We start from the raw sequence: 14778 nt of genomic DNA on the forward strand, positions 1-14778 counted from the left end.
AAAACAGACATTGTTTAGGGGGTTTCTGAATATACCTCTGGAATTCAACTTTGTTTGAAAGCCGACCATGTTTCACTGAGTAATCCTTGGGTTGGAATATATAATCAATGTAATTTTTGTCTTAGTCTTAGACCCTTCTTGCATGCTTGCCCACCCCCTCATTTACAGTTGAATGCAATCGCTTTACTGGCTCAGTCACTCCTGTTCTGAAGCGGCAGGCCTTGCCTGTCATCGTGGTTACTGCAATAACTAATTATTTAAGTTTCCTTGTATCTTATTTCATTCATTTACTTTAATCACAGTCTATGGGAGGCGCCAGTGATTTCCCATGAGTGACGTCTGCTAAAGGGAGCAGAAATTTAGAGTGGGCCGTTTTCAGCTGGCACTGGGGCAGAGAAATAGTAAAGTTGAAGTGATTACAGCTCATCTTAGAAGAGCAGCTTGCCCTTTTGATCTTTGAATCCTGCAAATGATGTCAAGGGGAGAGACAGAGACAAATCACCTGCGGTTTTGGAAATCATTTAGAACAGACTGGCTTTCCAAGCTGATAGGGGGTGAAAATGGCTTGATCTTTCTTAGATCTACTACTTCAGATACCCTATCTCTCTTGTGTGGGTGGGGTAAATAAAGAAAGACAGAGAGAAGGACAGAGTGGCTTAGTTCTTGCACAAGACTAATAGATCCATTTTTTTTTTCTAACTGAAAAAAAAAAAAAAAGACACACTAAAACAATGCAAGCATGAGGGCAGCAGTATGTGCATGATTGTGATCACTGAACTGCCTGGCACTGTGGCAGTCTCGGGCCAGTGAAGAATTATGGCCTTCGTCTGCTCCATTAATTAGCAGCCATTCAGACAGGAAACCAGAGCCAGCACTCTGGTCCCCTTTCATGTCTCATCCCATTTGCCTGCACAAACCTCATTTTTCAATATTTACTGTATCACTTCCAGACTGATGATCATGAATATTGTGCAAATGAAGGGAGGTGAAATCTTCCTGGAAAAGGTTTGAAGTGCTTAATAGTTTGCTGGTGAAATAGTGGCCTGGGGTATGTGTTGTTAGTGAAACCCTCTGCGGGCTGTCACGGCGTTACATTAAAACGGCGGCCTTGTACAGCCACACGTCCAGGCGTAACAATAATGAATCTCTGGGACTTTGAGAGCAGAAAGAATGTGAATGCAAGTGTTTTATGATCTGGCAGTGCCACGGACAAAGCAAATAATCGTCCGACACAGAGGAGCAGGTAGTTTCACTTAACCTCTGCTCAGGGCTGAGCACCAACTTAACAGAAAGCACATGGTTGCAGAGCACATTAGATAGAAGGAGAGAAAAGGACACTGAATATTCCTATTAAATGCCCCCCCCCCCCAATTAAATATACTCCACAGTACTGAGGTGTTGGAGAGCAACCCACCTAATAACACTGTTATCCCACAGTACTTGACCCTTCATTGGTACAGTATATACAAACCTACTGTAGATAGTTACTCAAGTCACTGAGGCCACACAGCAAGACCTGAGGATGTCTCAGATCTGGTTGGTGCCTCAGTGTACCTGCATGGTCAAATGGAAGAAAGAGCATACATCTCGTGGACTGTGGTCTGCCGTTTACTGGATGTCTGTGGCCTGTGGCTTTGTCTCTCTCCCATTAGTGTGTTTGGTGTTGTTCGCATGCCGACTGGCCCTACGGTAAATGCTCCTTAACGGCTGGCCACTCCTGAGGGCACAGCAGCCGCAGAAGCCCCTAAGAGGGTGTAGGATGGATGGAGTGTGTACATATGGGTAAGTGAGAGAAGGTGTCTGTCCATGCATGCCAGTGAGCATAAATTAATGAGTATGATAAAATTATGTGACAATATTTTGCGTGTTTGAAGGGTCAGGCTCATGACAGTGACCATCCATCTCACAGGCCTAGAACTGCCTGACATACTGCCCAGGTTTGCTTCTCCTCTGGCCAAGCGCTGCTATCAGGTTGCCCCATGTGGTTCCACTTAGACCGCCAGGGGCTCCAGCTACAGTCTGCAGACAGCCTCCCAAGCCACAGCACGGGAATGGTGCAGGGGAAGACCCTAGTGCACAGGCTCAATAAACCACATCATGGCACACACCTCATTGTTAGCAACTGGTGCCTTATGGCCTCTGTGGTGCCAGATTGACAAAGTGAATGTGTTCTTGTCCACTGTTCATTACTGGTCTTCTTTGCTTTGTTAGAGTGAGGAGCTTGGCCAGGGTAGAAGTGACATTGCAAGGAAAGACAATCTTATAATTTCAGGATGAAACCTATAGATGATTTGGCTTAAATGCTTCTTTCATTTTGATTGGACACAGCAGCAAAATAAAAATCATCTAGAGTCGATTTATGAGACCAATGCACAGTTTGGTGGTGAAATTACAGCCTTCTTCTGACACACCCTAGTTTACATGTTCCGGTCTCTTTGCCTCAGCACACAGTTAATGCCTGTCCTTCTGTCTCAGTGTCCCACCATCTCTCCTTGTCCCCCATCCACCACTTACAGTCTATCACTATATATTTTTATTGATGAGGCCTGACAGAGCCCCAATTCCAATATAGCTTAGGACATTTGATACACATACCCCCTCCTTAAAATCTAACGGAAAAAAAAACAAAAAACGACAAATGTACTTTAGTCTCCCTCTCTCAGTCTAGAGACTCCACTCCATAACAGCAGGCCCTAATTTCTCTTTCCAGTCATGGAATATGATAATTTTCTTATTTGCAAGAAATATCAATTGCTCAAGGCGGACACATAATCATTGGGGAGGAAAGGAGAAGCTACCTGCGTAATGTGCTTAACAGGCTAACCCATTTAGCCGCAGGCGCTGTTTGAAAATGAGAAAGTGCTGATGGTCAAAATCAATTTTCCCTGTGTCCAAATTACTCCCTGCCCGGCTTAGAATTTCACCTAAATGGCCAAACCTTAAAACACTGATACTAATTCTATCATATTAGAGCCTGGTCATATAGTTGAAGTTATTGCTAATGCTATTTTGTTGTATTTATTGATGTAGCGAGATGACTCGAAGGCCTGGGAGCACTGAGTTCTGTTCCTGCCTTCGTGTTTGTGTGCATGGATGCATATCAGTACAACTCAATGCATACAGTGAATATGCAGCTACCCCGCCGTGAGAAAGCTGAAGTCCACTCCAATATAGGTTCATATTTCTCATATAACATAATAAAAAACTATTTAAAGGTGGTATTTACCTTCCGCTGAAAGGTTCTTGGACCATTGCCTATAAACGACAGATAACCATCTTTATTTTCTGGCTTCCTTTGTTTCTTAGTAACTGCTTAGAAAAGAGTTTATTTGTATATGGTAATGACTTAATACGTTTCCTGGCATTATGTACTTATTACTGTAAACATGGACAAAAACTGCAGCACATTTCTACGAAACAATCCTAACATCCAAGAAGAAGTTCCACAGAATACTTATGAAGTAGACTTTACATTTCTAAAATAAGTCATTGTGAAATTGTTTTTAAAAGCACATAAGAGTTACTTAGAAAATGTTGCAGTATTAGGTCACCTCCAGGCCTAATTTTATGATTGTAGCATACGACCCCTTTTGGTCTCTGCTCAAGAAGTTGTGGATGTGAGGTCAGGATACCTTCAAGTCAGGGTGTGTGAGGCAACAACTTGCTGCCTCACTTGCTTGTCAAACCAGACGTTTGTCTTCCTATGGTTGTAAGCTACAGTTTAACCACTGATTGTGAGTCTTCAGCTTTGACTAGACAAGAGTAGATTGAGATTTTTTTAAGATATGCTTTTTTTGTTAGAGGATACAAAGACTTTTATATCTGTATAGTATGAAATTACAGATAGCAGCCAGTTAGCTTGGAATAAAGACTGGATGTGGAAAGCGTTAGTCTGGATCAGTCAAAATAAATAAATAAAACACTATTTCCAATAAGTCACCTGGTAAAACAATGTTTAAAGCCAGGGTAGATGATTCTCTCTGCTTCAGGTCTTTTTTTCTATACTAAAGACAAAAGCTTTGTATTTAGAATACAGTATGACAGAGGCATCAGTCTTCACTTACTTGGCAAGTAAGTGAATCAGAATAGTTTAAAAAAAATTCTGTTTTACTTATAACAATTGTACAGAAGGGAATATGGAACAAGGTACCAGACCTTAGTTGAAAATCAGTAGTGAGGGTAACAAAGTTTTTTCTTATATAGCTCTGATGTCATATATCTGTCTGTATTTAAACTGTCTGAATGACAACCTATCTGTTATTTCAATGGCCAGGCAGTCCAATAGATCTCTGCTTAATTTTTTTTTCAATTATGAATCCAGCTTGACAGTTGTTTCCAGGAAAATAGCGTTACATATTAACAGCTTCTCATGAACTCAATCTGACAGACCTCTTTTATTTACCTACTAAATAATTACTGGTCTTTCTTAGAAGGCTGAATAAACTGGGAAGCCTTTAGCAACTGTTGCTATTGCACTCACACTCAATTTCCAATATGATAATCATATGATAATGGTTCCAGGAAACTCCTTAGTAAATTACTTGTTAAAAAGAAACTTCTTTCTTGAAACCTAAAAACCATTGGGATTACTAATTCTGTCACTAATAGTGTGTGTTTGCGTGTGACTGAGTTTGAGTATTCATGTTCCTAATGTTAATTCTTATCTTAACATTTTTTATGCCTTCTAGCAATCTGTGGAAGAATAAAGGCTACAACTTCACCAATATATCTTTTAATATTTAAAGCTGCAGGAAAAAGGTTTGATGGATTTGATGTCACCTGTCGACAAACAATTATTCTGCTGACTTGCTCGAAAGGAGCTGGATTATTTCTTGAGTCTTGCTGGGACAAAACTGATGGACTTCTCCCAAAAGACATAAAAACAACTATGGTCAGGACTATAGATCTGTGGATTTGGGGTTAGGTTGGCTTGTGGCCGTGGGCCATCCACCTGGGCTAGCCACCGCATCATAAACAACAGCTGTGTGTCAGGTCTGCTGCTGTATCAACATCACCACAGTAGCCACTGGCTGCAGATGCACATACACATTATATCTATGAGACTTCCTGCTGGAGGACAGTCCACTAAACCCCAAGGCCACTGTCCAGGAAGTCAGGTACCCCACTTTGACACCAAGACAATAAGGGAAAACTACCAAGGAAGGAACTACTTTGTTCCAGCATGTGTTCCACTTATTTCACTTGCAGGTTTATCTTAATTAAAGGCCTTGAACGTTCCCGTCTCCTCTTCCACTTTCAGTCTCAGGGCTTGAGAAATCATATCTGTATCAGCCCTGATCTATCAGTTTGCCCCTGTCTGCTGCTCAGAAGGCAGGTCACACTAATAACCTTTGTCAGCTCTTTAGGCGTGAAGAAGGTATTTTGTAACCATTTGGGCAGAAACGGGCCGGCTTTCCCGATATTGACTCAAACACACAGAGGGGAGAAGGAGGGGAGGCGTGGAATAAAGTGACACTAATGGAACACTGATGACAAAACAAGGCGCGCACAGGGACCACTTTCTAGCGTTTTTAATTCTTAATGCCGTCGCCTCAGGTTTCAACATGTCTTGGATCGAGGCAGCTGCTTATGCCTGGACGGATCTGGCACGAGGATTAGGATTTCTTCGCGAGGAAATGGTCATGTGATTTACTGTTGCTGGAGAGGAGCTACAGGTGCCAGCGCATGAGGAGGGAGGGATAAGATGACCTAAAACTCGTCTCTTTGGAACCACACTACGCTCCTCACCCCGCTCCGGAATCAGCTCCATCGTGACTGGGCTGAGAGACCAGAGCGTCACCCTATACTTTGAAAACACACTTTGATGGCAATTAAATATTAATATGGGGAATCATAGCCTGAGAGCTGTATCCACATTACATGGAGCATGCAAATCGCTCCAATCAGTGAGCCAACTGAAATAGCATCTGGAGAGCTGTATAAATAAGACTATGGTTATGTTTAATATCATTAATATGGCCCAAACCAACAGCACAGGAAAACAATAATATAAAGTTGGGAAAATGGTTACTTAAATTATTATTATTTGGTTTTAATTTGCATGTGATGTGTAGTCGCTGTGAGCTTGTGTGACTGTTTCAGTGACCACCATTAACAATTAGGCATAAAAACGTGGTAATTGTATGACAAATGACCCATGTTGTTTTCGTCATCAGACTCAAATGCCACATTAAAAGCCTTTCAAATATCTGGGCTAAAAGGAGGAAGGGTGTGGAAATTTGCAAAATTCTCTCTCTCCTCATCTCTGCTCCACACAAACACAGTCATCTGCCTTTTCTCTTGGTTTTTCTCTCCACTTCATAATCAGGCCTGGTTTCCTCCCAGTAGGAAAACATCCCTCTTCCCTCCATGCCTGCATCTGTCAGCGATTCTGTGTGGGCCTGGACTCAACTCAGCCTTTGGCCAAAAATATCCCCCCAAGCCTCCTCTGAATGGGACAGGCCACACAGACCACAGGCGCACAGCCCTAAAAATACAGAGCAGCTCAGCCACAGCTCCCCTCATTCATTCATTAGCACTGAACAGACCCATGAGCTAACAGAGGCATAGAAACGCACGGTTTTACACACGATGTGATGTAACATCTCTCACAGTAGGTGTGGAAAAACAATGGTTGTCTGCTGAGCTTCAGACAATTTCAGCTCTCATCCACACCCAAGAAAAAGCTCTTATGCCAAAAGAGCACAACTTCAGGTAAGTGCCAGATAAATGCCTTCAGATTTCAGCCTGGAGACAAAAACTTCTTCTGGCTGTGAGTGAATATCCAGTGTCTGTGGTGGCGTGGGAGAAATTCATTAGAAGTCATAAAGCTGTCTCAGCAAAATGATTGATTGGCCTCCGGTTGGCTCTCACAGATAACCATCGTCTCGTCACATAGTGCCACCCATTATCTCTGCAATCTTATGATAGAGAGAGTGAGACAGAAGGTGAGAAACTGTGTGTTTAATTGTGGTGTCGGGCGGCTGCTTGATGTGTGGGCACCATTTTGTACACATTCCGTTCCTTGAACTTGCCAAGAGACGGGACAGGCCTGGGCCAAATCACATGATTTGTGTGTATGTGTGTGTACAGTATGGGTGCAAGAGTCTATTTGTGTGCCTGCATTTGCAAACACATGTATATGTTTTCATGCAGACTGACTTTCTATAGATGTGTTCAGTGTTTGTGTGTGTGTGTAGCAGGTAAAAAATATGCTGCATATTTGTGATTTTTAAGTATATGTGAGAGTCTGTGTGTGTGTTTATGTGTGTGTGTGTAAACAGCTGGCAAGCCTGCCTGTGGTACTGTGTACACAGAAGTTAAGGTATTCTGGCTGAGGTTACAAGGTGGGTGGGGGGGTATGCCTTGGCTGAATGAGGCATTTAGTGCTGACAGTTAAAAATACCCTGAGCAGGACTTGAAGTGCTGCTGCTGGAGCTAACGCTGGTCCACTGTAGCCATCCTATGCTGCTTTCCCCCATCGCCACCACCACCATATACACACACTCTTAAAATCAGCCGGTTATTTCAGGCCTGATCTGGGTTGCGGCCTAGCATGCTAAACCTGATGTAAGATAATGGTTAACCAGAAGTATGAGTGCAGGCCTGGGAGTCCTCCCACACATGAAGGCATGTGGGTTCTTTATTGGCATGGACCACGTTGTTTGATATTCAAAAGTAAACAAGGCCTTATCGGGCAGTGTGATGTTATCTACACTCAGCAATATTAGAAGCAGTGGATAGATTTATAGTCGCAAAGGCAAATTGTTAATGAAAAAACTGCACTCACATTTTACCCTCTAATGTCTGTGGAGCCCCAAAACTGTCAATTATAATCAAGGTTTGAAATAAACTATTCAATCCAAATAGAAAGGTTCATACTTTTCCTTTCTGACCTATGGAAAAAATATAACTCAATTAAAATGTCTTTCTTTCACTATACTAAACTTTTTTTTAATTTTATCTTTCACTACCTAATTTTATTTAGTTTTCTTGTTTTTGGGAATTATATTCCCAATTTTCCCACCACATTTAAGCTTATATAAAAATGAAATGGTGTTTCCGTATATGGAAACATATATATATATATATATATATATATATATATATATATATATATATATATATATATATATATATATATATATATATATATATATGTGTGTGTGTGTGTGTGTGTGTGTGTGTGTGTGTGTGTGTGTGTGTGTGTGTGTGTGTCAGTTTTAGGTGTTCATACCATAAATGTCTGGAAAAGTATTCCGAAGTTATAGTTACCTGGAGTTAAAGGAATATGCTGTTAGTTCCCATTGGCTCAGGCTCAGCTGCTTATACATTGGGACTCAAACAACAACTTAATTTCACTGATTCAATCTAACCATTAAATCATTTTAGTCAGAGGCAAATGGAGAGCTGTTTGCTGTTTATCAGGCTGAAAGGCTTCTTCTCACTCATTTAATGATAGCATTACAGTAATATAGGTGTTTACGATAGGTGTGGGGCTTATTTAGAGTTAATAAAACATTCTCTTGCCTATGTAATGAAGGATGCTGTTTGACATAAGTGCTTTTTGTTTGTTCTGTTTGGTCTCAAGTGTGAGGAGAGGACCATTAACTTGAGACAAACATTTTTACCAGTGGTTTGTGAAAGCCTTCTCTGAAATGTATGAGAGGAAAGGCGCAGATGGACGATGCCTGGAGCCCATCGTTGCTCAGCTCAAAGCAGCGAGGCACCGGGTGTAACGAGATTTAATTTGATTTAAAAGCTGAGGTGACATAATCATAAAAAGAAAAGATGTTTTCCATGAACTTCCCATTTTAATAACTTAGGTTAAAGCAAATTCAGATAAAACATTTTGGATGCTGCCACAAAAAGTGTCCTAAACATAGTTTTACAGTTAATATATAGGGGGTGTTCTGGATAAAGTTGGTGCAAGTATTTCAGCAAAAAACACTTTGAAAGGAATTTGAGACATGGCCAGGTATGATTGTCACTTAGTAGTCAAGATGAAAACATAGCATACAGTATGTGGAGCACCCGTAGAAAAAGGGCCCGAGTGTCTTTTCATTGGGGGCTGGTGGGTGGATGGGATGTAGTTGACAAAATATAAAACAGAATGTGTGTTTTTGTGTTAAATTTGATAATGTTCCCCTCGGGTTTCCAGGAGCCCACAGATTGGTCTGAGTGTGGAGCGCACGACAGAGCTTCAAAAAGCAGCTATTTAAGAGTCTCAGTTAACAGGACCTTCCAAACAGCCAAACCGCTTCAAACGTCAGCCAAACAAGATCCACATTGTTCAATGGCATGCCCAAAGTGGCCATAACCCAAGCACGGGCCCATAAACAACTCCTAATTGGTTTAATTATCATATAATTTTAAAAATATGTTTTAATATAAGATCTATCCTTTTATTTACCCAGAGCGGAGTGGAAATAAGACTTGGACCCAGTAACAAATTCAATATGTTCATTATGTAAACACCTTAAAAAGCTAGGAGAGCGAGGGAAGCAGATTGAACCAGTCATTGAGAGACTGAGTAAGAGTGGAGTTTTCACTTAAGTGCTGCACATATCCAAAATATTCAAAACTAAATGTTTAGTACTTTGAAAGATAACCCAAATACACTGATGGATCAGAGCAACAGCCAAACCTGCTTTTTTGTCGCTGTTTTTCTGAGAAAGCTTTCAGATGATGTACAGAGGAAACGTGACAAGTGTTTCCCAACAACAGAAAAAAAAAACTTTCTAACTGCAAGCTACAGAATGGTCCACACACAGTTTCACCCCTTTTTGATACTCTCTCTTTGTAGACACACAGAGAGGCACAGCATGTTTCAAACACCTCCCCAAAAATGTGACAATGCACTGTATCACAACACAGAACACAAGAGGAATCTTTAGCATGTTTACTCATAGACTGACACTACAATGAAAACATGCGGATAAGATGCCAAGACTCAACTCCTGGTCATGTCTGCTCCTGTCTAATAAGTTGGAAGCTGTCTTTATAATCAGAACACAGAAATACTACATAGGTTTGTAATGAATGCTGGAGGGAATTACATTACTGTAGACTGTTTTGAAATTAACTGAGAATTTGTATTTAGTTAATCATATATATATTATCATAACACCTTTAATCCCAAGATTACTGATGGTTACATGGTTGATCTTCTAAATTGTATTTTCAACAATCTCCTTTAGACACTGAAAGCAACAATGAATGTCTTCTATTAATGGGTAATCTCTACCAGTCTCAAACTTAGATTACTTTATTTGTCTGTGCCATAAGCCCTCTGTTATGGTTTCTTTACTTCGAAACACTTAGTCAAGAAGAAAAAAATAAATAAATACTGACATGCATGTTGTTAAAAGGAGATGCTGTTTTTCACTGCTGTGAACAGTTGTGCAAATCAAAGAATTTAGAATTTAGGGCTACTTAATGCTTTAGCAGCAAAACCCCTTAATGTATTGAAATGGGCAAAAAAATAAATGTTGTGGTTCCTCAATTACAGTTTTTATTTGTAAGATGAAGAAAGTTTCTTAATTTTCCATGTGTTTAAAATGAAGTCTAAGTAATATAAATGGAGGAAAAAATAAACTAATAACTATGTTGCACATGTCAAGCACCACTTAGAAAGAGAATATTTTAGTTACATCACTGTGTAACTGTATGGCCCTGTAACAAGGATGGCTAAGAGACGCCACTGAGCCTCCTCTGAGACCAAATGTTACCGTGCCAGATTTGTGGCCTCACAACAATTTTAGGCAGAGCCAGAATGAGGGATAAATTGCATTGAGTCATTGGATTCCTATTAGGGAAAATGTTTGTGGAATGATTGGCAGTGATACCAGAAGTACTTTTAAATGATCAGAGGAGATGAAGGAGGAAAAGCAATTGAGGTATACGGTCTGTTCCAAGACTACATCTGACTGTCAACCATGTTATCCTGTGATCAGGTCCTCCAGAATGGTGCACACTGCAAGCCACGCGTTCTAGTAGGAGAAGCAGAGTCAGCTAATAGCAGGAATCTGATAAGTGTTTAGATGATCAATTCAGCCATTCAACACATTCAGAATTTTTCTGCTTAAATGCTGAGGAAGCCAGGGCTGCTCTCTGTGTATGCACATGACTTGAGGATTAAAGCAGACTGTTTGCTTAAACCAGCAGTGTGATGTTCTGTTTATGAGGGATACTGGAATAGAGAACAAATGCAGCAACATACTTTGCAGCTACATTTTGGTAAATCCTCACATCCTCTCGTACTTTGTCTTGGGGGAACTCTGAAATGTGTGTTTCATTTGCAACTTTGACCTTGGGATCACGCGGTAATTCATTAAAACGAATTCACTCCTCATAGAAGTAAGAAAAGTGATGGAGAGACTAGGGACCAAGTGGGAGAAACTGAGAAATAAAGATAAATGGGACATGAGGAATAGAGAGAGTGAGAGAGAGAAACAGTGAGAATGAAAGAGTACTTCGACTGATGTGAGCCAAATGACAGGCGCTGGGACACGAATGTGAAAACTTAATGGGCCTGGCCTCTGAAGTGGGCCTCTCCAGTAAAATGAAAAGCCTGTGGAGCTGGCTCCTGTGATGGATGAAGCGTTGTGCTCCCTGGGCCCTGACAGATTCTGGGAAAGCGCTTGAGCCATGTCCGGTCCTGATAAAGAAATAAGAGGAGAGCCAGGGCCGCTCATCTCGCTCCTGAGGTGACAGAAAAGCTATGAGATGTGGTGGATTTCCCCAGTCATTACCTACAAAGCTGAAAAGCAATCAAGTAATTTGTTTTGCACCCTCCTGGTGTAGAATCAATAATTTTGTGCTTGGAGATATCAAGACTAAAAACAATAATGTGCCTGGATTTGATGGCAAAGGTGCTGCTTTTATAAGCCTCCGACCCCTTGAATGCGCACCAAACTATCAAAACAGAAACCTGGGACTGAGCCCATATCTCCCAGTTTAGGAGATGTCGCCAATCTAGTTTCTAATAGGTACCATCTCCTCTCTGAGTGACATCACTGGAGTCATGGCAGAGGTGATGGGGACCAGATGGTGAGGAGATGGTGACGAGCCACTCTTCGGCCTCTCTCCCCTTTACCTCTCATTCATGTGGTTTTCATTTGGGCCTGTGCTTATCTTATGTGTCAGATTGTTGGGGTTCATCTTTGTGCGCTGTTGCCATGAAAATGGTTTTTATTGACTCTGGTTTCCAATACAGTTGCCATAGACTAAAACAATGTGCATTCTCTTTACCTCACCCCACACATCCCTCTCAGTTACTATGATTGATCCTACAGGATCGGTTGCCATTTCATGCTGTAGATAGATGAATTTGGCCTAAAAAGATTATGCTCTGACTTTAGTAATGTGGCCTGTGGTGGCTGCTTCAATCAGCAGATGTTCCACCTTTATTTAATGCTATTCCTGTCTTCCCTTTCGTCACCATCTATCATTTCCCAAAAGCGACCAAACATAGCCCAAGCAGAAAACCTTGGTGTTGTGTGAAGGTCGAACATTTTCTGTCCCACACACTTGCACAAACAAACACACACACAAGAAATCCATTGATCCTACAGGCTGGTGTTCATTACAGATTCCTGTTAGGATCCATCCACCTCATTGATTTTACCATCTCCTCTGATTAGGCAATTGAGGGGAACACACCAGCATTTCAATAAGTCTGATCACGAAGACTTGCCCCGTAGGATAGGTGATAAAAAAAGAAGAAAATGTGTAAGAGTGAAAGGAACAAATGACACATTTATGGCTATTTGCTAAGCCCTGCTCTGCATTGATGTTATGTTGATTTAACACTGTAATCCTGCGTAAGCGCTGAAACAATAGGTTCTTGATTACAGACAGAAGTAGACAAAAGTAGGCTTCTCATTTGGAGCCCATCAATTTTCTGACAGAAATCATGTGTTGCCACAAGATTTTATCAGCTGTAAATATGCGGCAAGCTAATTCTCATAACGTTACCTCCGTGAGTTGATAATAAAAAGCCTGTGCAAGACCACTACAGCTGACTTTTTAATGTTTTCAGCTGACTTGTTTTAAAACAAGAATGTTAAAAATAATTATACACATGATAGGCTAAAGGACTGAGGCTAAAGATTAAATGTCGCAGGCAAAAAGTTAGCATCCCCACTCGCTGATGGACTGTATATGTCATTTAAAAGAAGCACTGTTCTTGTATTGTGTGCAATAGATTACTTCTTTTTCAACTAAGCTCTTTATTTTACTCGTTTTAAATTAAAAATATCCATGTAAAGATCCCCACTGCTGCTTCAATGCTTGGTTACTACTGCGCCCATTCCTGGTCCTCGATGACCCCTTCTCTGTTGTTTTCCAACAAACCCTGCACTGTACACACTGCTGATTACTTCGATCAGGTGCGGTCAGTCAATGGGAAGCTGGAAGATACGATCTTGGATGAGGGTGGAGTTGGGGAAGACAAAGTGAATTGATAACTCACAGCTTCAGGCTTCATCTGTGGGTATAGCAGAACTTATTGAGGACCAAGATTGAGAACCCCCTATGATTGGATACCATAAAAAGACAGTTTAATGTGAAAAATGACACCATCCTTAGAAACTTTAATAGTATTAACAATACTACAAAGTGTAGTGTGTGAATAGATTCACATGTGAATGTGAAGGGCTGCATGAACAAATGCAGGAACACAACAACATTCAGTGAAAAAGTTGGACAGACATGTACAAGCACACGTACCAGGTAGATTACTAGACAGGTCAATCAGATGATGCCATCTGTGTAAAAATCCTGAGTATTAAAAATTATTTTCTTGTACTACACTGTCTAATACATTCTGAACACACAGTTCCACATATGTTCCTTCAAGCTAATATCCGCATTGTATTTTTATTGTACACAGCACAAAAAAACAATGCAGCTCTAACAACAAAGCTTTGTGTTATTTTAAAGCCACAATACTTTTGTGCGATTTGTCTCGTGCTACTACTTGTGAGTGTCATTTACTTTTACATAACTGTCATAAATACCAGTCGTGCTTTGAGCCTTCATCATTGACAATGGTGCGCGTGCATTTGTTTACAATCTGAAGCTGTAATAGGCAAAGAAAATATGAGAAGCCAAAGAGTGATGTCAATTGACATGGTACAGCAATATATTATAGTTATTTCACTGCATAGTTTTATTTACTGTCATACTGAAAACAAATACTAACACCATTTGTATCTGTAACCCTCTTGTACATCTTTGATTAGTTTCACAAAAAGCACAAATTTGATAGTGAGCTAAACAGCCAGCAACACAAGAGCATGCATTACCATTTCCAATGTCCTGTTATTGTGTTACTTGGAATTTTCTACATTTGTTAAACTTCTACACGTATGGATGACACAAAAGTAAATCTTCATTAAATCAACCACACATCAGGCAAACACGGCACAACAGCAAGCAGCTAATAGGTCACTTAGTGGTCCAACAGCAACATTGCCAGATTGGCATGTAAATGGTTAATGGTCTGCACTTATATAGCGCTTTTCTACCTTATTGGTACCCAAGGCTGCTTCTCATTTACCCATTAGCATTCACAATCACACACTCACTGTGTACTCACACACTGGGGGAGCTGCTATTCTCAAAGACACATCGACATGTGAGTGGAGGAGCGAGGGATCAAACCAGCGACCCTGGGATTGGTGGACCCTTGCACTACCTCCTGATCCACAACCACATGTGTCCGGCATCCTTTTATCTTTTTTGGCTAGAGATGTCATGATACCACTTTTTTCC

Source organism: Channa argus, chromosome 16 (assembly GCF_033026475.1).
Source record: "Channa argus isolate prfri chromosome 16, Channa argus male v1.0, whole genome shotgun sequence".
NCBI classification, from domain to species: domain Eukaryota; kingdom Metazoa; phylum Chordata; class Actinopteri; order Anabantiformes; family Channidae; genus Channa; species Channa argus.